The sequence below is a fragment of the Salvelinus fontinalis genome, chromosome 1 (genome assembly GCF_029448725.1).
Source record: "Salvelinus fontinalis isolate EN_2023a chromosome 1, ASM2944872v1, whole genome shotgun sequence".
Taxonomy (NCBI): Eukaryota; Metazoa; Chordata; class Actinopteri; order Salmoniformes; family Salmonidae; genus Salvelinus; species Salvelinus fontinalis.
This window is the reverse complement of record NC_074665.1, coordinates 6,072,910-6,098,737: the sequence shown is the minus strand read 5'-3', so window position 1 is coordinate 6,098,737 and position 25,828 is coordinate 6,072,910. Positions and strand designations below refer to the sequence as shown.

General features: G+C 47.4%; 1 protein-coding gene across 2 annotated transcripts in view; it reads right to left on the bottom strand.

Annotated features, from left to right (window-relative positions):
* Positions 1-25,828, bottom strand: part of LOC129867891 (zinc finger MIZ domain-containing protein 1-like) — a 470,202-nt gene that overhangs the window by 339,949 nt on the left and 104,425 nt on the right. For both annotated transcript variants that reach the window (XM_055941400.1, XM_055941484.1), the window contains exon 2: positions 2,251-2,379. The gene's annotated coding sequence lies outside the window, so the exon portion shown is untranslated. The remainder of the gene's footprint in view (positions 1-2,250; positions 2,380-25,828) is intronic.

The following is a 25,828-nucleotide window of genomic DNA, read 5'->3' as shown; positions in this document are numbered from 1 at the left end:
CACATTTTTTTTATGTATTATTTATTTAAACACAGAACATCTACAGGGAAAAATGCTATCTAGAAAATGAAGGGGGGGTTCGAAGATGAACTAGCTAGGAATGCAAAGTTCATCTGGAGGTCACGATATTTATGAAGAACCTCATCCTGGCATTAGTCATGGGAGTGGACTCTCTCTCTCACACACACACACACACACACACACACACACACACACACACACACACACACACACACACACACACACACACACACACACACACACACACACACACACACACACACACACTCTCTCTGCCTTGCGGCTCAGCATACAGCAGCCAACCATGCCAACTGTATGGCATATTTATCCAACTGATGGATACAATGGCCGTCATATGTAGGCCTGCAAACCAAATATGTTGTCCAACCAAGCACTATCCCAGTGTTTATAGCAAGCAGGACCAATCAAACACTATCCCAGTGTTTATATCAAGTAGGACCAACCAAAAACTATCCCAGTGTTTATAACAAGTAGGACAAACCAAAAACTATCCCAGTGTTTATAACAAGTAGAACCACCCAAAAACTATCCCAGTGTTTATAACAAGTAGAACCAACCAAAAACTATCCCAGTGTTTATAACAAGTAGGACAAACCAAAAACTATCCCAGTGTTTATAACAAGTAGGACAAACCAAAGACTATCCCAGTGTTTATAACAAGTAGGACCAACCAAACACTATCCCAGTGTTTATAACAAGTAGGACCAACCAAAAACTATCCCAGTGTTTATAACAAGTAGGACAAACCAAAAACTATCCCAGTGTTTATAACAAGCAGGACCAATCAAACACTATCCCAGTGTTTATAACAAGTAGGACCAACCAAAAACTATCCCAGTGTTTATAACAAGTAGGACCAACCAAACACTATCCCAGTGTTTATAACAAGTAGGACCAACCAAACACTATCCCAGTGTTTATAACAAGTAGGACCAACCAAACACTATCCCAGTGTTTATAGCAAGCAGGACCAACCAAAAACTATCCCAGTGTTTATAACAAGTAGGACAAAACAAAAACTATCCCAGTGTTTATAACAAGTAGGACCAATCAAAAACTATCCCAGTGTTTATAACAAGTAAGTGTATAACAGTTCACTGAGAGAACAAAAAGTCTATTTACAGTCACAAGCCTCTCCTGCTGTCTTCTAGCTATCGGTGACATTTCCTCAAAAAGCAGGGAGTTTTCCTGACAATGAATGAAGTGAACAACACTCATCAGGAATAGTTGAGAGATCTAGACGTTCGTTAACCGAATGACCGTAAAGCCCGATTACCATTATTCTGACCCGAAGCAAAAACAATGCACTTTCCAGCAGATGCAAAACCAGGCCAGTCCAGTACGACCCAGCTCAGGCTCTGCCCAGTACAACCCAGCTCAGCGTGGCTCAGCCCAGTACGACCCAGCTCAGGCTCTGCCCAGTATAACCCGGCTCAGGCTCAGTCCAGTACGACCCAGCACAGGCTCTGCCCAGTACAACCCGGCTCAGGCTCTGCCCAGTACGACCCAGCTCAGGCTCTGCCCAGTACGACCCAGCTCAGGCTCTGCCCAGTACGACCCAGCTCAGGCTCTGCCCAGTACAACCCAGCTCAGCGTGGCTCAGCCCAGTACGACCCAGCTCAGGCTCTGCCCAGTATAACCCGGCTCAGGCTCTGCCCAGTACAACCCAGCTCAGCGTGGCTCAGCCCAGTACAACCCGGCTCAGGCTCTGCCCAGTACAACCCAGCTCAGCGTGGCTCAGCCCAGTACAACCCGGCTCAGGCTCTGCCCAGTACAACCCGGCTCAGGCTCTGCCCAGTACAACCCGGCTCAGGCTCTGCCCAGTACAACCCGGCTCAGGCTCAGCCCAGTACAACCCGGCTCAGGCTGTGCCCAGTACAACCCGGCTCAGGCTCTGCCCAGTACAACCCAGCTCAGCGTGGCTCAGCCCAGTACAACCCGGCTCAGGCTCTGCCCAGTACGACCCGGCTCAGGCTCTGCCCAGTACGACCCGGCTCAGGCTCAGCCCAGTACAACCCGGCTCAGGCTCTGCCCAGTACAACCCAGCTCAGCGTGGCTCTGCCCAGTACAACCCGGCTCAGGCTCTGCCCAGTACAACCCGGCTCAGGCTCTGCCCAGTACAACCCAGCTCAGCGTGGCTCAGCCCAGTACAACCCGGCTCAGGCTCTGCAGTGGGAAAAGGGTGAGATAGTGTAATGAGGAACTGACCTGCGTTGACTGTAGATCCTGGATTCTTCCTCCTCCGTCTCTCTCTGTCTGCCGCCACCTCAGACCCCCCCCACCCCCCCACCCAGTCACATGTCAGGTAGGGGTCCTCCACCCCAGATTCTGCTGCTCCTAAAACAACAAAACATTGAAGAAGATTAGTTTATTGCTCTAACAGTGGTCATTAAAAAAAAACTCTGAAATACTTTGCTTTTACAAATTAAGAAAAACTTTTGAGAATTTTTAAACTGCCACACCATATTTCATTTCACATCTGTCCCCAAATTCATTCATTCATTCACTCACTCAGCAAAATGACCAGAAGTTTTGGCTTGCATCCCAAATACCAACCTATTCCCTACATAGTGCACCAAAAAATGTTTTTACCAGGGAACATAAGGAACCAGGGACGCAGTTTAACAATGCACCTCTCTCTATAAACACTACTGGTCCTCTCTCTATAGACACTACTGGTCCTCTCTATAGACACTACTGGTCCTCTCTATAGACACTACTGGTCCTCTCTCTATAGACACTACTGGTCCTCTCTCTATAGACACTACTGGTCCTCTCTCTATAGACACAACTGGTCCTCTCTCTATAGACACAACTGGTCCTCTCTCTATAGACACTACTGGTCCTCTCTATAGACACTACTGGTCCTCTCTCTATAGACACTACTGGTCCTCTCTCTATAGACACTACTGGTCCTCTCTATAAACACTACTGGTCCTCTCTCTATAGACACTACTGGTCCTCTCTATAGACACTACTGGTCCTCTCTATAGACACTACTGGTCCTCTCTATAGACACTACTGGTCCTCTCTCTATAGACACTACTGGTCCTCTCTCTATAGACACTACTGGTCCTCTCTATAGACACTACTGGTCCTCTCTATAGACACTACTGGTCCTCTCTCTATAGACACTACTGGTCCTCTCTCTATAGACACTACTGGTCCTCTCTCCATAGACACTACTGGTCCTCTCTCTATAGACACTACTGGTCCTCTCTCTATAGACACTACTGGTCCTCTCTCTATAGACAATACTGGTCCTCTCTCTATAGACAATACTGGTCCTCTCTCTATAGACACTACTGGTCCTCTCTCTATAGACACTACTGGTCCTCTCTCTATAGACACTACTGGTCCTCTCTCTATAGACACTACAGGTCCTCTCTATAGACACTACTGGTCCTCTCTATAGACACTACAGGTCCTCTCTATAGACACTACTGGTCCTCTCTCTATAGACACTACTGGTCCTCTCTCTAGACACTACTGGTCCTCTCTCTATAGACACTACTGGTCCTCTCTCTATAGACACTACTGGTCCTCTCTCTATAGACACTACTGGTCCTCTCTCTATAGACACTACTGGTCCTCTCTCTATAGACACTACTGGTCCTCTCTCTATAGACACTACAGGTCCTCTCTCTATAGACACTACAGGTCCTCTCTATAAACACTACTGGTCCTCTCTCTATAGACACTACTGGTCCTCTCTATAGACACTACTGGTACTCTCTCTATAGACACTACTGGTCCTCTCTCTATAGACACTACTGGTCCTCTCTATAGACACTACTGGTCCTCTCTCTATAGACACTACTGGTCCTCTCTATAGACACTACTGGTCCTCTCTATAGACACTACTGGTCCTCTCTCTATAGACACTACTGGTCCTCTCTCTATAGACACTACTGGTCCTCTCTCTATAGACACTACTGGTCCTCTCTCTATAGACACTACTGGTCCTCTCTATAGACACAACTGGTCCTCTCTCTATAGACACTACTGGTCCTCTCTATAGACACTACTGGTCCTCTCTCTATAGACACTACTGGTCCTCTCTCTATAGACACTACTGGTCCTCTCTCTATAGACACTACTGGTCCTCTCTATAGACACAACTGGTCCTCTCTCTATAGACACTACTGGTCCTCTCTCTATAGACACTACTGGTCCTCTCTCTATAGACACTACTGGTCCTCTCTCTATAGACACAACTGGTCCTCTCTCTATAGACACAACTGGTCCTCTCTCTATAGACACAACTGGTCCTCTCTCTATAGACACTACTGGTCCTCTCTATAGACACTACTGGTCCTCTCTCTATAGACACTACTGGTCCTCTCTCTATAGACAATACTGGTCCTCTCTCTATAGACAATACTGGTCCTCTCTCTATAGACACTACTGGTCCTCTCTCTATAGACACTACTGGTCCTCTCTCTATAGACACTACAGGTCCTCTCTATAGACACTACTGGTCCTCTCTATAGACACTACAGGTCCTCTCTATAGACACTACTGGTCCTCTCTCTATAGACACTACTGGTCCTCTCTATAGACACTACTGGTCCTCTCTCTATAGACACTACTGGTCCTCTCTCTATAGACACTACTGGTCCTCTCTATAGACACTACTGGTCCTCTCTATAGACACTACTGGTCCTCTCTCTCTAGACACTACTGGTCCTCTCTATAGACACTACTGGTCCTCTCTCTATAGACACTACTGGTCCTCTCTCTATAGACACTACTGGTCCTCTCTCTATAGACACTACTGGTCCTCTCTCTATAGACACTACTGGTCCTCTCTCTATAGACACTACTGGTCCTCTCTCTATAGACACTACTGGTCCTCTCTCTATAGACACTACTGGTCCTCTCTATAGACACTACTGGTCCTCTCTATAGACACTACTGGTCCTCTCTATAGACACTACTGGTCCTCTCTCTATAGACACTACTGGTCCTCTCTCTATAGACACTACTGGTCCTCTCTATAGACACTACTGGTCCCCTCTCTCTAGAAACTACTGGTCCTCTCTCCATAGACACTACTGGTCCTCTCTCTATAGACACTACTGGTCCTCTCTCTATAGACACTACTGGTCCTCTCTCTATAGACACTACTGGTCCTCTCTCTATAGACACTACTGGTCCTCTCTCTAAAGACACTACTGGTCCTCTCTCTATAGACACTACTGGTCCTCTCTATAGACACTACTGGTCCTCTCTATAGACACTACTGGTCCTCTCTCTATAGACACTACTGGTCCTCTCTCTATAGACACTACTGGTCCTCTCTCTATAGACACTACTGGTCCTCTCTCTAGACACTACTGGTCCCCTCTCTATAGACACTACTGGTCCCCTCTCTATAGACACTACTGGTCCCCTCTCTATAGACACTACTGGTCCCCTCTCTCTAGACACTACTGGTCCTCTCTCTATAGATACTACTGGTCCTCTCTCTATAGACACTACTGGTCCTCTCTCTAGACACTACTGGTCCTCTCTCTAGACACTACTGGTCCCCTCTCTAGACACTACTGGTCCCCTCTCTATAGACACAACTGGTCCTCTCTCTATAGACACTACTGGTCCTCTCTCTATAGACACTACTGGTCCTCTCTCTATAGACACTACTGGTCCTCTCTCTCTAGACACTACTGGTCCCCTCTCTCTAGACACTACTGGTCCTCTCTCTATAGATACTACTGGTCCCCTCTCTATAGACACTACTGGTCCTCTCTCTATAGACACTACTGGTCCTCTCTCTATAGACACTACTGGTCCTCTCTATAGGCACTACTGGTCCTCTATAGACACTATTGGTCCTCTCTCCATAGACACTACTGGTCCTCTCTCTATAGGCACTACTGGTCCTCTCTATAGGCACTACTGGTCCTCTATAGACACTACTGGTCCTCTCTCTATAGACACTACTGGTCCTCTCTCTATAGACACTACTGGTCCTCTCTCTATAGACACTACTGGTCCTCTCTATAGACACTACTGGTCCTCTCTCTATAGACACTACTGGTCCTCTCTCTATAGACACTACTGGTCCTCTCTCTATAGACACTACTGGTCCTCTCTATAGACACTACTGGTCCTCTCTCTATAGACACTACTGGTCCTCTCTCTATAGACACTACTGGTCCTCTCTCTATAGACACTACTGGTCCTCTCTCTATAGACACTACTGGTCCTCTCTCTCTAGACACTACTGGTCCTCTCTCTCTAGACACTACTGGTCCTCTCTCTATAGACACTACTGGTCCTCTCTCTATAGGCACTACTGGTCCTCTCTCTATAGGCACTACTGGTCCTCTCTCTATAGACACTACTGGTCCTCTCTCTATAGACACTACTGGTCCTCTCTCTATAGACACTACTGGTCCTCTCTATAGACACTACTGGTCCTCTCTCTAGACACTACTGGTCCTCTCTCTATAGACACTACTGGTCCTCTCTCTATAGACACTACTGGTCCTCTCTCTATAGACACTACTGGTCCTCTCTCTATAGACACTACTGGTCCTCTCTATAGACAATACTGGTCCTCTCTCTATAGACACTATTGGTCCTCTCTCTATAGACAATACTGGTCCTCTCTATAGACACTACTGGTCCTCTCTCTATAGACACTACTGGTCCTCTATAGACACTATTGGTCCTCTCTCCATAGACACTACTGGTCCTCTCTCTATAGACACTACTGGTCCTCTCTCTATAGACACTACTGGTCCTCTCTCTATAGACACTACTGGTCCTCTCTCTATAGACACTACTAGTCCTGTCTCTATAGACACTACTGGTCCTCTCTCTATAGACACTACTGGTCCTCTCTATAGACACTACTGGTCCTCTCTCTATAGACACTACTGGTCCTCTCTCTATAGACACTACTGGTCCTCTCTATAGACACTACTGGTCCTCTCTCTATAGACACTATTGGTCCTCTCTCTATAGACACTACTGGTCCTCTCTCTATAGACACTACTGGTCCTCTCTCTATAGACACTACTGGTCCTCTCTCTATAGGCACTACTGGTCCTCTCTCCATAGACACTACTGGTCCTCTCTCTATAGACACTACTGGTCCTCTCTCTATAGACACTACTGGTCCTCTCTCTATAGACACTACTGGTCCTCTCTCTATAGACACTACTGGTCCTCTCTATAGACACTACTGGTCCTCTCTATAGACACTACTGGTCCTCTCTATAGGCACTACTGGTCCTCTCTCTATAGACACTACTGGTCCTCTCTATAGACACTACTGGTCCTCTCTATAGACACTACTGGTCCTCTCTATAGACACTAAAGGTCCTCTCTATAGACACTAAAGGTCCTCTCTATAGACACTAAAGGTCCTCTATAGACACTACTGGTCCTCTCTCTATAGACACTACTGGTCCTCTCTAGACACTACTGGTCCTCTCTATAGACACTACTGGTCCTCTCTCTCTAGACACTACTGGTCCTCTCTATAGACAATACTGGTCCTCTCTCTATAGACACTACTGGTCCTCTCTCTATAGACACTACTGGTCCTCTCTATAGACACTACTGGTCCTCTCTCTATAGACACTACTGGTCCTCTCTCTATAGACACTACTGGTCCTCTCTCTATAGACACTACTGGTCCTCTCTCTATAGACACTACTGGTCCTCTCTCTATAGACACTACTGGTCCTCTCTCTATAGACACTACTGGTCCTCTCTCTATAGACACTACTGGTCCTCTCTCTATAGACACTACTGGTCCTCTCTCTATAGACACTACTGGTCCTCTCTATAGGCACTACTGGTCCCCTCTCTATAGACACTACTGGTCCTCTCTCTATAGACACTACTGGTCCTCTCTATAGACACTACTGGTCCTCTCTATAGACACTACTGGTCCTCTCTCTATAGACACTACTGGTCCTCTCTCTATAGACACTACTGGTCCTCTCTATAGACACTACTGGTCCTCTCTCTATAGGCACTACTGGTCCTCTCTCCATAGACACTACTGGTCCTCTCTCTATAGACACTACTGGTCCTCTCTCCATAGGCACTACTGGTCCTCTCTCTATAGACACTACTGGTCCTCTCTCTATAGACACTACTGGTCCTCTCTCTATAGACACTACTGGTCCTCTCTCTATAGACACTACTGGTCCTCTCTCTATAGACACTACTGGTCCTCTCTCTATAGGCACTACTGGTCCTCTCTCCATAGACACTACTGGTCCTCTCTCTATAGACACTACTGGTCCTCTCTCTATAGACACTACTGGTCCTCTCTATAGACACTACTGGTCCTCTCTCTATAGGCACTACTGGTCCTCTCTCCATAGACACTACTGGTCCTCTCTCTATAGACACTACTGGTCCTCTCTCTATAGACACTACTGGTCCTCTCTCTATAGACACTACTGGTCCTCTCTCTATAGACACTACTGGTCCTCTCTCTATAGACACTACTGGTCCTCTCTCTATAGACACTACTGGTCCTCTCTCTATAGGCACTACTGGTCCTCTCTCTATAGGCACTACTGGTCCTCTCTCTATAGGCACTACTGGTCCTCTCTCCATAGACACTACTGGTCCTCTCTCTATAGACAATACTGGTCCTCTCTCTATAGACACTACTGGTCCTCTCTCTATAGACACTACTGGTCCTCTCTCTATAGACACTACTGGTCCTCTCTCTATAGACACTACTGGTCCTCTCTCTATAGACACTACTGGTCCTCTCTCTATAGACACTACTGGTCCTCTCTCTATAGGCACTACTGGTCCTCTCTCCATAGACACTACTGGTCCTCTCTCTATAGACACTACTGGTCCTCTCTCTATAGACACTACTGGTCCTCTCTATAGACACTACTGGTCCTCTCTCTATAGGCACTACTGGTCCTCTCTCTATAGGCACTACTGGTCCTCTCTCCATAGACACTACTGGTCCTCTCTCCATAGACACTACTGGTCCTCTCTCTATAGACACTACTGGTCCTCTCTCTATAGACACTACTGGTCCTCTCTCTATAGACACTACTGGTCCTCTCTCTATAGACACTACTGGTCCTCTCTCTATAGACACTACTGGTCCTCTCTCTATAGGCACTACTGGTCCTCTCTCTATAGGCACTACTGGTCCTCTCTCTATAGGCACTACTGGTCCTCTCTCCATAGACACTACTGGTCCTCTCTCTATAGACAATACTGGTCCTCTCTCTATAGACACTACTGGTCCTCTCTCTATAGACACTACTGGTCCTCTCTATAGACACTACTGGTCCTCTCTCTAGACACTACTGGTCCTCTCTCTATAGACACTACTGGTCCTCTCTATAGACACTACTGGTCCTCTCTCTATAGACACTACTGGTCCTCTCTCTATAGACACTACTGGTCCTCTCTATAGACACTACTGGTCCTCTCTATAGACAATACTGGTCCTCTCTCTATAGACACTACTGGTCCTCTCTCTATAGACACTACTGGTCCTCTCTCTATAGACACTACTGGTCCTCTCTATAGACACTACTGGTCCTCTCTATAGACACTACTGGTCCTCTCTATAGACACTACTGGTCCTCTCTATAGGCACTACTGGTCCTCTCTCTATAGACACTACTGGTCCTCTCTATAGACACTACTGGTCCTCTCTATAGACACTACTGGTCCTCTCTATAGACACTAAAGGTCCTCTCTATAGACACTAAAGGTCCTCTCTATAGACACTAAAGGTCCTCTCTAGACACTACTGGTCCTCTCTATAGACACTACTGGTCCTCTCTCTATAGACACTACTGGTCCTCTCTAGACACTACTGGTCCTCTCTCTCTAGACACTACTGGTCCTCTCTATAGACAATACTGGTCCTCTCTCTATAGACACTACTGGTCCTCTCTCTATAGACACTACTGGTCCTCTCTATAGACACTACTGGTCCTCTCTCTATAGACACTACTGGTCCTCTCTCTATAGACACTACTGGTCCTCTCTCTATAGACACTACTGGTCCTCTCTCTATAGACACTACTGGTCCTCTCTCTATAGACACTACTGGTCCTCTCTCTATAGACACTACTGGTCCTCTCTCTATAGACACTACTGGTCCTCTCTCTATAGACACTACTGGTCCTCTCTCTATAGACACTACTGGTCCTCTCTCTATAGACACTACTGGTCCTCTCTATAGGCACTACTGGTCCCCTCTCTATAGACACTACTGGTCCTCTCTCTATAGACACTACTGGTCCTCTCTATAGACACTACTGGTCCTCTCTATAGACACTACTGGTCCTCTCTCTATAGACACTACTGGTCCTCTCTCTATAGACACTACTGGTCCTCTCTATAGGCACTACTGGTCCTCTCTCCATAGACACTACTGGTCCTCTCTCTATAGACACTACTGGTCCTCTCTCTATAGACACTACTGGTCCTCTCTCTATAGACACTACTGGTCCTCTCTATAGACACTACTGGTCCTCTCTATAGACACTACTGGTCCTCTCTCTATAGGCACTACTGGTCCTCTCTCCATAGACACTACTGGTCCTCTCTCTATAGACACTACTGGTCCTCTCTCTATAGACACTACTGGTCCTCTCTCTATAGACACTACTGGTCCTCTCTCTATAGACACTACTGGTCCTCTCTCTATAGACACTACTGGTCCTCTCTCTATAGACACTACTGGTCCTCTCTCTATAGGCACTACTGGTCCTCTCTATAGACACTACTGGTCCTCTCTATAGACACTACTGGTCCTCTCTCTATAGGCACTACTGGTCCTCTCTCCATAGACACTACTGGTCCTCTCTCTATAGACACTACTGGTCCTCTCTCTATAGACACTACTGGTCCTCTCTCTATAGACACTACTGGTCCTCTCTCTATAGACACTACTGGTCCTCTCTCTATAGACACTACTGGTCCTCTCTCTATAGACACTACTGGTCCTCTCTCTATAGGCACTACTGGTCCTCTCTCCATAGACACTACTGGTCCTCTCTCTATAGACACTACTGGTCCTCTCTCTATAGACACTACTGGTCCTCTCTATAGACACTACTGGTCCTCTCTCTATAGGCACTACTGGTCCTCTCTCTATAGACACTACTGGTCCTCTCTCTATAGACACTACTGGTCCTCTCTCTATAGACACTACTGGTCCTCTCTCTATAGACACTACTGGTCCTCTCTCTATAGACACTACTGGTCCTCTCTCTATAGGCACTACTGGTCCTCTCTCCATAGACACTACTGGTCCTCTCTCTATAGACACTACTGGTCCTCTCTCTATAGACACTACTGGTCCTCTCTCTATAGACACTACTGGTCCTCTCTCTATAGGCACTACTGGTCCTCTCTCCATAGACACTACTGGTCCTCTCTCTATAGACACTACTGGTCCTCTCTCTATAGACACTACTGGTCCTCTCTCTATAGACACTACTGGTCCTCTCTCTATAGACACTACTGGTCCTCTCTCTATAGACACTACTGGTCCTCTCTCTATAGACACTACTGGTCCTCTCTCTATAGGCACTACTGGTCCTCTCTCTATAGGCACTACTGGTCCTCTCTCTATAGGCACTACTGGTCCTCTCTCCATAGACACTACTGGTCCTCTCTCTATAGACAATACTGGTCCTCTCTCTATAGACACTACTGGTCCTCTCTCTATAGACACTACTGGTCCTCTCTATAGACACTACTGGTCCTCTCTCTAGACACTACTGGTCCTCTCTCTATAGACACTACTGGTCCTCTCTATAGACACTACTGGTCCTCTCTATAGACACTACTGGTCCTCTCTCTAGACACTACTGGTCCTCTCTCTATAGACACTACTGGTCCTCTCTATAGACACTACTGGTCCTCTCTATATAGACACTACTGGTCCTCTCTCTATAGACACTACTGGTCCTCTCTCTATAGACACTACTGGTCCTCTCTCTATAGGCACTACTGGTCCTCTCTCCATAGACACTACTGGTCCTCTCTCTATAGACACTACTGGTCCTCTCTCTATAGACACTACTGGTCCTCTCTATAGACAATACTGGTCCTCTCTCTATAGACACTACTGGTCCTCTCTCTATAGACACTACTGGTCCTCTCTCTATAGACAATACTGGTCCTCTCTATAGACACTACTGGTCCTCTCTCTATAGACACTACTGGTCTTCTATAGACACTATTGGTCCTCTCTCCATAGACACTACTGGTCCTCTCTCCATAGACACTACTGGTCCTCTCTCTATAGACACAACTGGTCCTCTCTCTATAGACATTACTGGTCCTCTCTCTATAGACACTACTGGTCCTCTCTCTATAGACATTACTAGTCCTCTCTCTATAGACACTACTGGTCCTCTCTCTATAGACACTATTGGTCCTCTCTCCATAGACACTACTGGTCCTCTCTCTATAGACACTACTGGTCCTCTCTCTATAGACATTACTAGTCCTCTCTCTATAGACACTACTGGTCCTCTCTCTATAGACACTACTGGTCCTCTCTATAGACACTACTGGTCCTCTCTCTAGACACTACTGGTCCTCTCTCTATAGACACTACTGGTCCTCTCTCTATAGACACTACTGGTCCTCTCTCTATAGACACTACTGGTCCTCTCTATAGACACTACTGGTCCTCTCTCTATAGACACTACTGGTCCTCTCTCTATAGACACTACTGGTCCTCTCTATAGACACTACTGGTCCTCTCTCTATAGACACTATTGGTCCTCTCTCTATAGACACACCTGGTTCTCAACTATTCCTAACAGTTGCTAGTAGGTTTGACTCCTAATGTGGTTTAATACATTTCTTGGCTGCATGGATAAGCTGCATGCTCCGCTGCTTACAGAGGACGACTCAGAGGACAAGGGTGATACACACAGAGAAAACGGTAGAGCTAGCTATTCCAATCCCCAGCACACAGCTCCTGCCTTTGATTCATCTCTCTGAGCAGAGCTCATGCTTTGGTTGACAGCACAGGGTTAATGCAGGCTATAAAGGCCGGTCCAACCACAAGGAATCATTTCCTAGTCGGTGGGAGACAAGGTGGGGGGGGGGGTCTCCTTTTCAAAACCAGATTCTCCTCCTCCCTGGGCTGTGGTCTGATGTGTGCTCTGTACTGGAAATAACAATGACAGAGGGAGGATAGAGAGGAGAGAAGAGGAGAGAGGAGAGGAACGAGAGGAGAGGAAAGAGAGGAGAGGAAAGAGAGGAGAGGAAAGAGAGGAGAGGAAAGAGAGGGAAGGAGAGGTAGAGAGGAGAGCAGGAGGTAGAGAGGAGAGGATTGAGAGGAGAGGGGAGAGGATAGAGAGGAGAGGAGAAGAGAGAGAGGAGAGGATAGAGAGGATAGAGAGGAGAGGATAGAGAGGAGAGGGGAGAGGATAGAGAGGAGAGGAGAAGAGAGAGAGGAGAGGATAGAGAGGATAGAGAGGAGAGGATAGAGAGGAGAGGGGAGAGGATTGATGGGAAAGGATAGAGAGGAGATGGGAGAGGATAGAGAGGAGAGGATAGAGAGGAGAGGATAGAGAGGAGAGGGGAGAGGATTGAGGGGAGAGGATAGAGAAGAGAGGGGAGAGGATAGAGAGGAGAGGATAGAGAGGAGAGGGGAGAGGATAGAATTGAGGGGAGAGGGGAGAGAGGATAGAGAGGGGAGGATAGAGAGGAGAGGGGAGAGGATAGAGGATAGAGGATAGAGAGGAGATGGGAGAGGATAGAATTGAGGGGAGAGGATAGAGAGGATAGAGAGGAGAGGATAGAGAGGAGAGGGGAGAGAGGATAGAGAGGGGAGGAGAAGAGAGAGAGGAGAGGATAGAGAGGATAGAGAGGAGAGGATAGAGAGGAGAGGGGAGAGAGGATAGAGAGGGGAGGATAGAGAGGAGAGGGGAGATAGGATAGAGAGGAGAGGATAGAGAGAGAGGAGAGGATAGAGAGGAGAGGTTTGAGGGGAGAGGATAGAGAGGATAGAGAGGGGAGGATAGAGAGGAGAGGGGAGAGAGGATAGAGAGGAGAGGTTTGAGGGGAGAGGATAGAGAGGATAGAGAGGAGAGGATAGAGAGGAGAGGATAGAGAGGATAGAGAGGATAGAGAGGATAGAGAGGAGAGGTAGAGAGGATAGAGAGGAGAGGTAGAGAGGATAGAGAGGATAGAGAGGAGAGGTAGAGAGGATAGAGAGGATAGAGTGGAGAAAGAGGAGAGGATAGAGGGGAGAGGAAGAAAAATTGATTTGTTGGAGTACAATTAACCAGCTCTGCAGCACAGAGAGGGAGAGAGAGACAGAGAGAGAGAGAGAGAGAGAGAGAGAGATGACCAGGGATAGAGAGAGAGAGAGACAGAGACAGAGACAGAGACAGAGAGAGAGAGAGAGAGAGAGAGAGAGAGAGAGAGAGAGAGAGAGAGAGAGAGAGAGAGAGAGAGAGAGAGAGAGAGAGGGAGAGAGCTCAGACGCTTGCCCCAGACTGAGACTGAGTGACAGAATGAAACCACAAGCAGTAATTGATAAACTGCCTGCACACTGCAAACATATTATAGAATAACACAGGGGGTTGTTACCTAATTAAATGATTGTATGACTGTCTGGTGGGACAACAGCAAGCACGTGTTCCAAGTGGCATTCTATTCCCTTGATAATGTACTACTTTCGACCAGAGTCTATAGGGCTGTGGTCAAAATGCTAGTAGGAAATAGCGCCATTTCGAATACAGTGGAATAGGTACCATTTGGAACACAGAGGGAATAGGTGCCATTTGGAACATAGTGGAATAGGTGCCATTTGGAACACAGTGGAATAGTGTCATTTGGAAGACAGGGGAATAGGTGCCAAATTGAACACAGAGAAATAGGTGCCATTTGGAACACAGAGGAATAGGTGCCATTTGGAACACAGTGGAATAGTGTCATTTGGAAGACAGGGGAATAGGTGCCAAATTGAACACAGAGAAATAGGTGCCATTTGGAACACAGAGGAATAGGTGCCATTTGGAGCTCAGAGGAATAGGTGCCATTTGGAACATAATGGAATAGGTGCCATTTGGAATACAGGGGAATAGGTGCCATTTGGAACACAGAGGGAATAGGTGCCATTTGGAACACAGTGGAATAGGTGCCATTTGGAACATCGTGGAATAGGTGCCATTTGGAACATAGTGGGATAGGTGCCATTTGGAACACACGGGAATAGGTGACATTTGTAACACAGAGGAATAGGTGCCATTTGGAATACAGAAGGAATAGGTGCCATTTGGAACACAGAGGAATAGGTGCCATTTGGAATACAGAGGGAATAGGTGCCATTTGGAACACAGAGGAATAGGTGCCATTTGGAACACAGTGGAATAGGTGCTATTTGGAACATACTGGAATAGGTGCCATTTGGAACACAGAGGAATAGGTGCCATTTGGAACATAGTGGAATAGGTGCCATTTGGAACACATGGGAATAGGTGCCATTTGGAACACAGAGGGAATAGGTGCCATTTGGAACACAGAGGAATAGGTGCCATTTGGAACACAGTGGAAAAGGTGCCATTTGGAACACAGAGGAATAGGTGCCATTTGGAACACAGAGGAATAGGTGCCATTTGGAACATAGTGGAATAGGTGCCATTTGGAACACAGAGGAATAGGTGCCATTTGGAATACAGAGGAATAGGTGCCATTTGGAACATAGTGGAATAGGTGCCATTTGGAACACACGGGAATAAGTGACATTTGGAACGAAGTGGAATAGGTGCCATTTGGAACACAGAGGAATAGGTGCCATTTGGAACACGGTCGAATAGGTGCAATTTGGAATACAGAGGGAATAGGTGCCATTTGGAACACAGAGGAATATGTGCCATTTGGAACACAGTGGAATAGGTGCCATTTGGAACATACTGGGATAGGTGCCATTTGGAACACAGTGGAATAGGTTCCATTTGGAACACACAGGAATAGGTTCCATTTGGAACACACAGGAATAGGTGCCATTTGGAACACAGAGGGAATAGGTTCCATTTGGAACACACAGGAATAGGTGCCATTTGGAACACAGTGGAATAGGTGCCATTTGGAACACACAGGAATAGGTGCCATCTGGAACACAATGGAATAGGTGCCATTTAGAACACAGTGGAATAGGTGCCATTTGGAACACAACGGGAATAGGTGCCATTTGGAACAAACACACCATGCTGCTCTGTCTGACAGTGAAAAATCCTCCCAGGCTAGAAATGACAAACGTAAGCCCCTCCCACACACAGGATCAGCATCACAACAACTACAAATTATACGTCGTCTTTATGTCACACCTTCCCAATGTGTTATAATGTGTTATAATCTGTTATAATGTTTCCCGGTCTGTTATCAAATACTTGGACAACTAAACATTAATTGTTTGTATTTTGGATATAATTTTTCTGTGAAAAATAATAATAATAAAAAAAAATAAGAGATTTACTGTCTGTCTGTCTGTCTGTCTGTCTGTCTGTCTGTCTGTCTGTCTGTCTGTCTGTCTGTCTGTAATGGCTTTCCTCTTCCTCTTCATCAGAAGAGGAGGAGCAGGGATTGAACCAATATGCAGCGGATTGTGAAGACATGATTTATTAAAGAAAAACACGAAAACACGAACTTGACTAATAAACTAACAAAACAACAAAACGGTGTAGACAGACCTAGACGACGAACTTACATAAAACATGAAGAACGCACGAATAGAGAAAATAGGCTACACAAATGAACGATGAACAAACAAACCGAAAACAGTCCCTTGTAGTGTACAGACACAGACACAGACACAGGAGACAATCACCCACAACGAACACTGTGAAAACACCTACCTAAATATGACTCTTAATTAGAGGAACGCCAAACACCTGCCTCTAATTAAGAGCCATACCAGGCAACCCATAAACCAACATAGAAACAGAAAACATAGAATGCCCACCCAACCTCACGTCCTGACCAACTAACACATATAACAAACTAACAGAAATAGGTCAGGAACGTGACATAACCCCCCCCATAAGGTGCGAACTCCGGGCGCACCAGCACAAATCTAGGGGAGGGTCTGGGTGGGCATCTGACCACGGTGGTGGCTCAGGCTCCGGGCGAGGTCCCCACCCCACCATAGTCAATCCCAGCTTCCATCTCCCCCTATGAATGTCCACCCTCATCTTACCCCCACAAAATCCTTTTGGTAACATCGACAACAGGGGCAGCACCGGGACAGAGGGATAGATCAAGACAGAGGGATAGCTCAAGACAGAGGGATAGATCAGGATAGAGAGGTAGCTCAGGATAGAGAGGTAAATCAGGATAGAGGGGCAACTCCGGACTGAAAGGCAGCTCCGGACAGAGAGACAGCTCTGGACTGAGGGGCAGTTCTGGGTAAATAGCCGCTCCGGGCTAAGGGACAGCCCATGACTGGCTGACGGCTCTCGACGCTCATGGCTCGCTGACGGCTCTGGCCGCTCATGGCTCGCTGACGGCTCTGGACGCTCATGGCTGGCTGAAGGCTCTGGACACTCATGGCTCACTGACGGCTCTGGCAGATCCTGTCTGGTTGGCGGCTCTGGCAGATCCTGTCTGGTTGGCGGCTCTGGCAGATCCTGACTGATGACTGGCTCTAGCGGCTCCTGACTGACTATCGGCTCTGACGGCTCGGGACAGACGGGCGGCTCAGACGGCGCTGGGGAGACGGATGGCTCAGACGGCGCTGGGGAGACGGATGGCTCAGACGGCGCTGGGGAGACGGATGGCTCAGATGGCGCTGGGGAGACGGATGGCTCAGACGGCGCTGGGGAGACGGATGGCTCAGATGGCGCTGGGGAGACGGATGGCTCAGATGGCGCTGCGGAGACGGATGGCTCAGACTGCACCTGTCTGGCGGAAGGCTCTGGCTGCTCCTGTCTGGCGGAAGGCTCTGTAGGCTCATGGCAGACGGGCAGCTTTGCAGGCTCATGGCAGACAGGCAGTTCATGCGCCGTTGGGCAGACGGCAGACTCTGGCCGGCTGAGACGCACTGTAGGCTTGGTGCGTGGGGCCGGAACTGGAGGCACCTGACTGAGGACACGCACTTCAAGCCTAGTGCGGGGAGCAGGGACAGGACACACTGACCTCTCGAAGCGCACTATATTCCTGGTGCGTGGTACCGGCACTGGTGGCACCGGGCTGAGTGCACGCACATCAGGACGAGTACGGGGAGAAACAACAGTGTGCACAGGACTTAGGAGACGCACATGTGGCTTAGTGCGCGGTGCCGGAACTGGAGGCACTGGGGTTACTGGGCTGGGGCGGGGAGGTAGTGCCGGAAATACCGGACCGTGAAGGCGTACTGGCTCCCTTGAGCACCGAGCCTGCCCAACCTTACCTGGTTGAATGCTCCCCGTCGCCCGACCAGTGCGGGGAGGTGGAATAACCCGCACCGGGCTATGTAGGCGAACCGGGGACACCATGCGTAAGGCTGGTGCCATGTAAGCCGGCCCGAGGAGACGCACTGGAGACCAGACGCGTTGAGCCGGCCTCATGACACCTGGCTCAATGCCCAATCTAGCCCTAACAGTGCGGGGAGGTGGAATAACCCGCACTGGGCTATGCACTCGTACAGGAGACACCGTGCGCTCTACTGCGTAACACGGCGCCTGCCCGTACTCCCGCTCTCCACGGTAAGCCTGGGAAGTGGGCGCAGGTCTCCTACCTGCCCTTGGTCCACTACCTCTTATCCCCCCCCCAAGAAATTTTTGGGGTCTCCTCTCGGACTTCCAGCCACGTCTCCTAGCTGCCTCCTCATACCACCGCCTCTCTGCTTTCGCTGCCTCCAGCTCAGCTTTGGGACGGCGATATTCTCCCGGCTGTGCCCATGGACCTCTCCCGTCCAATATCTCCTCCCAAGTCCATGATACCTGTGTAGAATCCTGCTCGAACTCACGCCGCTTGGTTCTGGATTGTTGGGTGATTCTGTAATGGCTTTCCTCTTCCTCTTCATCAGAAGAGGAGGAGCAGGGATTGAACCAATATGCAGCGGATTGTGAAGACATGATTTATTAAAGAAAAACACGAAAACACGAACTTGACTAATAAACTAACAAAACAACAAAACGGTGTAGACAGACCTAGACGACGAACTTACATAAAACATGAAGAACGCACGAATAGAGAAAATAGGCTACACAAATGAACGATGAACAAACAAACCGAAAACAGTCCCTTGTAGTGTACAGACACAGACACAGACACAGGAGACAATCACCCACAACGAACACTGTGAAAACACCTACCTAAATATGACTCTTAATTAGAGGAACGCCAAACACCTGCCTCTAATTAAGAGCCATACCAGGCAACCCATAAACCAACATAGAAACAGAAAACATAGAATGCCCACCCAACCTCACGTCCTGACCAACTAACACATATAACAAACTAACAGAAATAGGTCAGGAACGTGACACTGTCTGTCTGTGACATGGTGGACAGGGTGGTCAGTCATATAGACTGTTAGACTACTGGTTGATACAGACTGCAGTAGGGGACATGGTGGTCAGTCATATAGACTGTTAGACTACTGGTTGATACAGACTGCAGTAGGGGACATGGTGGTCAGTCATATAGACTGTTAGACTACTGGTTGATACAGACTGCAGTAGGGGACATGGTGGTCAGTCATATAGACTGTTAGACTACTGGTTGATACAGACTGCAGTAGGGGACTGTAGGGTGGTCAGTCATATAGACTGTTAGACTACTGGTTGATACAGACTGCAGTAGGGGACATGGTGGTCAGTCATATAGACTGTTAGACTACTGGTTGATACAGACTGCAGTAGGGGACTGTAGGGTGGTCAGTCATATAGACTGTTAGACTACTGGTTGATACAGACTGCAGTAGGGGACATGGTGGTCAGTCATATAGACTGTTAGACTACTGGTTGATACAGACTGCAGTAGGGGACTGTAGGGTGGTCAGTCATATAGACTGTTAGACTACTGGTTGATACAGACTGCAGTAGGGGACTGTAGGGTGGTCAGTCATATAGACTGTTAGACTACTGGTTGATACAGACTGCAGTAGGGGACATGGTGGTCAGTCATATAGACTGTTAGACTACTGGTTGATACAGACTGCAGTAGGGGACATGGTGGTCAGTCATATAGACTGTTAGACTACTGGTTGATACAGACTGCAGTAGGGGACTGTAGGGTGGTCAGTCATATAGACTGTTAGACTACTGGTTGATACAGACTGCAGTAGGGGACATGGTGGTCAGTCATATAGACTGTTAGACTACTGGTTGATACAGACTGCAGTAGGGGACATGGTGGTCAGTCATATAGACTGTTAGACTACTGGTTGATACAGACTGCAGTAGGGGACATGGTGGTCAGTCATATAGACTGTTAGACTACTGGTTGATACAGACTGCAGTAGGGGACAGGGTGGTCAGTCATATAGACTGTTAGACTACTGGTTGATACAGACTGCAGTAGGGGACATGGTGGTCAGTCATATAGACTGTTAGACTACTGGTTGATACAGACTGCAGTAGGGGACATGGTGGTCAGTCATATAGACTGTTAGACTACTGGTTGATACAGACTGCAGTAGGGGACATGGTGGTCAGTCATATAGACTGTTAGACTACTGGTTGATACAGACTGCAGTAGGGGACAGGGTGGTCAGTCATATAGACTGTTAGACTACTGGTTGATACAGACTGCAGTAGGGGACATGGTGGTCAGTCATATAGACTGTTAGACTACTGGTTGATACAGACTGCAGTAGGGGACATGGTGGTCAGTCATATAGACTGTTAGACTACTGGTTGATACAGACTGCAGTAGGGGACATGGTGGTCAGTCATATAGACTGTTAGACTACTGGTTGATACAGACTGCAGTAGGGGACATGGTGGTCAGTCATATAGACTGTTAGACTACTGGTTGATACAGACTGCAGTAGGGGACTGTAGGGTGGTCAGTCATATAGACTGTTAGACTACTGGTTGATACAGACTGCAGTAGGGGACTGTAGGGTGGTCAGTCATATAGACTGTTAGACTACTGGTTGATACAGACTGCAGTAGGGGACATGGTGGTCAGTCATATAGACTGTTAGACTACTGGTTGATACAGACTGCAGTAGGGGACATGGTGGTCAGTCATATAGACTGTTAGACTACTGGTTGATACAGACTGCAGTAGGGGACATGGTGGTCAGTCATATAGACTGTTAGACTACTGGTTGATACAGACTGCAGTAGGGGACTGTAGGGTGGTCAGTCATATAGACTGTTAGACTACTGGTTGATACAGACTGCAGTAGGGGACATGGTGGTCAGTCATATAGACTGTTAGACTACTGGTTGATACAGACTGCAGTAGGGGACATGGTGGTCAGTCATATAGACTGTTAGACTACTGGTTGATACAGACTGCAGTAGGGGACATGGTGGTCAGTCATATAGACTGTTAGACTACTGGTTGATACAGACTGCAGTAGGGGACATGGTGGTCAGTCATATAGACTGTTAGACTACTGGTTGATACAGACTGCAGTAGGGGACATGGTGGTCAGTCATATAGACTGTTAGACTACTGGTTGATACAGACTGCAGTAGGGGACATGGTGGTCAGTCATATAGACTGTTAGACTACTGGTTGATACAGACTGCAGTAGGGGACATGGTGGTCAGTCATATAGACTGTTAGACTACTGGTTGATACAGACTGCAGTAGGGGACATGGTGGTCAGTCATATAGACTGTTAGACTACTGGTTGATACAGACTGCAGTAGGGGACATGGTGGTCAGTCATATAGACTGTTAGACTACTGGTTGATACAGACTGCAGTAGGGGACATGGTGGTCAGTCATATAGACTGTTAGACTACTGGTTGATACAGACTGCAGTAGGGGACATGGTGGTCAGTCATATAGACTGTTAGACTACTGGTTGATACAGACTGCAGTAGGGGACATGGTGGTCAGTCATTTAGACTGTTAGACTACTGGTTGATACAGACTGCAGTAGGGGACATGGTGGTCAGTCATATAGACTGTTAGACTACTGGTTGATACAGACTGCAGTAGGGGACAGGGTGGTCAGTCATATAGACTGTTAGACTACTGGTTGATACAGACTGCAGTAGGGGACATGGTGGTCAGTCATATAGACTGTTAGACTACTGGTTGATACAGACTGCAGTAGGGGACATGGTGGTCAGTCATATAGACTGTTAGACTACTGGTTGATACAGACTGCAGTAGGGGACATGGTGGTCAGTCATATAGACTGTTAGACTACTGGTTGATACAGACTGCAGTAGGGGACAGGGTGGTCAGTCATATAGACTGTTAGACTACTGGTTGATACAGACTGCAGTAGGGGACATGGTGGTCAGTCATATAGACTGTTAGACTACTGGTTGATACAGACTGCAGTAGGGGACATGGTGGTCAGTCATATAGACTGTTAGACTACTGGTTGATACAGACTGCAGTAGGGGACATGGTGGTCAGTCATATAGACTGTTAGACTACTGGTTGATACAGACTGCAGTAGGGGACATGGTGGTCAGTCATATAGACTGTTAGACTACTGGTTGATACAGACTGCAGTAGGGGACTGTAGGGTGGTCAGTCATATAGACTGTTAGACTACTGGTTGATACAGACTGCAGTAGGGGACTGTAGGGTGGTCAGTCATATAGACTGTTAGACTACTGGTTGATACAGACTGCAGTAGGGGACATGGTGGTCAGTCATATAGACTGTTAGACTACTGGTTGATACAGACTGCAGTAGGGGACATGGTGGTCAGTCATATAGACTGTTAGACTACTGGTTGATACAGACTGCAGTAGGGGACATGGTGGTCAGTCATATAGACTGTTAGACTACTGGTTGATACAGACTGCAGTAGGGGACTGTAGGGTGGTCAGTCATATAGACTGTTAGACTACTGGTTGATACAGACTGCAGTAGGGGACATGGTGGTCAGTCATATAGACTGTTAGACTACTGGTTGATACAGACTGCAGTAGGGGACATGGTGGTCAGTCATATAGACTGTTAGACTACTGGTTGATACAGACTGCAGTAGGGGACATGGTGGTCAGTCATATAGACTGTTAGACTACTGGTTGATACAGACTGCAGTAGGGGACATGGTGGTCAGTCATATAGACTGTTAGACTACTGGTTGATACAGACTGCAGTAGGGGACATGGTGGTCAGTCATATAGACTGTTAGACTACTGGTTGATACAGACTGCAGTAGGGGACATGGTGGTCAGTCATATAGACTGTTAGACTACTGGTTGATACAGACTGCAGTAGGGGACATGGTGGTCAGTCATATAGACTGTTAGACTACTGGTTGATACAGACTGCAGTAGGGGACATGGTGGTCAGTCATATAGACTGTTAGACTACTGGTTGATACAGACTGCAGTAGGGGACATGGTGGTCAGTCATATAGACTGTTAGACTACTGGTTGATACAGACTGCAGTAGGGGACATGGTGGTCAGTCATATAGACTGTTAGACTACTGGTTGATACAGACTGCAGTAGGGGACATGGTGGTCAGTCATATAGACTGTTAGACTACTGGTTGATACAGACTGCAGTAGGGGACATGGTGGTCAGTCATTTAGACTGTTAGACTACTGGTTGATACAGACTGCAGTAGGGGACATGGTGGTCAGTCATATAGACTGTTAGACTACTGGTTGATACAGACTGCAGTAGGGGACAATCCAAATGTAGTGAACAACAGGAGGATAATACAATGCAATTTGGACTGCAGCTGTTGACATGGTCCTACATCACTTCATGTCCACAGACTCAGGTATATGTGAGATCTCTCTCTCTCTCTCTGTCTCTCTCTCTCTCTCTCTCTCTCTCTCTCTCTCTCTCTCTCTCTGTCTCACGCTTCATCTGCAAATCAAATGGACCCCTATTCCCTACATAGGGCACTACTTTTGACCAGAGCCCTATGGACCCTGGTGAAAAGTATTGCCCTATGCAGTGAATAGGGTTACATTGATGGTTCTGTGGTCTGGTTCTGTGGTTACAGTGCTTCCTCCTGGGCTGAGACACCTGGCTATCTGGAATCATTATGAAAGCACGGCCCTGGAGGAATCAGTAGCAGGATAATGAAGAGAGTGCGAGATGGGATGGGGGAGGGGGGTACAGAGAGAGAAAAAGACAGAAAGAGAGAGATCGGGGAGAGAGAAAGAGAAAAAGAAAGGGGAGAGAGAGAGACAAAGAGAGAAATAATAAGACAGAAAGAGAGATGGGGAGAGAGGAGAGAGGAGAGAGAGATGGGGGAGAGAGAGACAGAGGGAGAATTAATAAGACAGAAAGAGAGAGAGATGGGGGAGAGAGAGGGAAGAGAAGAGGGGAGAGAGAGGAGGAAGAGGAGAGGAGAGAGAGGGAAGAGAGGAGAGGAGAGAGAGGGAAGAGAAGAGGGGAGAGAGAGAGAGCGAGAGAGAGCGAGAGAGAGAGAGAGAGCAAAAGCTCATCCTGAACCAATTCCAATAGAGAGGTAAAAGTAATGAGGCTTGATCTGTCACAGGGCTAAGCATTTTCAACCTCTTTCTTTACCTCCCTCCCTCGTCTCGTTCTTTCCTTCCACCCAATCTAATAACATGAATAGAGAAAAAATATGGTAGGGAGGGATCATATACACAGAGGAATGGGGGGGCTGGAGGAGGAGGAGAGAGAGAGAACATCACTACAGAGAGAGAGAAAGAGATTAAGGAGAAATGAATATAATCTGGTGGCTGAGGCGGAAAGACAATGGGATTTCCACCACCTAGAAGCAGTGCCTTATGGGAAGGGACACTGCCCCTTCTACTAGTCATAGGAGAGATGGAGACTTGTCGAAAATGTGGAAAAAATCCAAACCGGAAGGTTAATGCAGAAATAAAAATATTCTTTATTCAGACAACATGATGCTAAAAAAAATGCACAGATAGAAGGGAAAAACAGCATCAATAATAAAGAGCTGTGTGTGTGTGTGTGTGTGTGTGTGTGTGTGTGTGTGTGTGTGTGTGTGTGTGTGTGTGTGTGTGGGAGGTGAAAACAAAGGGTACTCATAACGAATGAGCATCTAAGCAGAGCGTCTATCAATTAGCAACAGCTCATGATCTTTATGTGTGGAGGAGGAGGGAGGAGGAGGAGGAGGGAGGAGGAGGAGGAGGAGGAGGAGGAGTGGAAGACTTGAAGAAGGTATTCTAACGAACCTGCCTTTTCATTACCCTCCTCCCCTCTTCTTCCCCCTCGGTCTTCTCTTCCCTCCTCCTCCCCCTCTCCTATCCCTCCTCCTCCTCTACTTCTGATGGGTAGTCCCTTATGCCCAGGGGTTATGTGTCCCAGGACCAGCTAGGGGAATCTTACCCAGATTTATCTCTCTTTAGGTGTTGGATTTGTTATGGAAGGTTTGGGAATCGCTTCCTTTTAGGTGGTTGTAGAATTGATCATCTCTTTTCTGGATGTTGATAATTAGCGGGTATCGGCCTAAATCTGCTCTGCATGCATTATTCGGTGTTTTATGTTGTACACAGAGGATATTTTTGCAGAATTCTGCATGCAGAGTCTCAATTTGGTGTTTGTCCCATTTTGTGAAATCTTGGTTGGTGAGTGGACCCCAGACCTCACAACCATAAAGGGCAATGGGCTCTATGACTGATTCAAGTATTTTTAGCCAGATCCTAATTGGTATGTTGAAATTTATGTTCCTTTTGATGGTATAGAATGCCCTTCTTGCC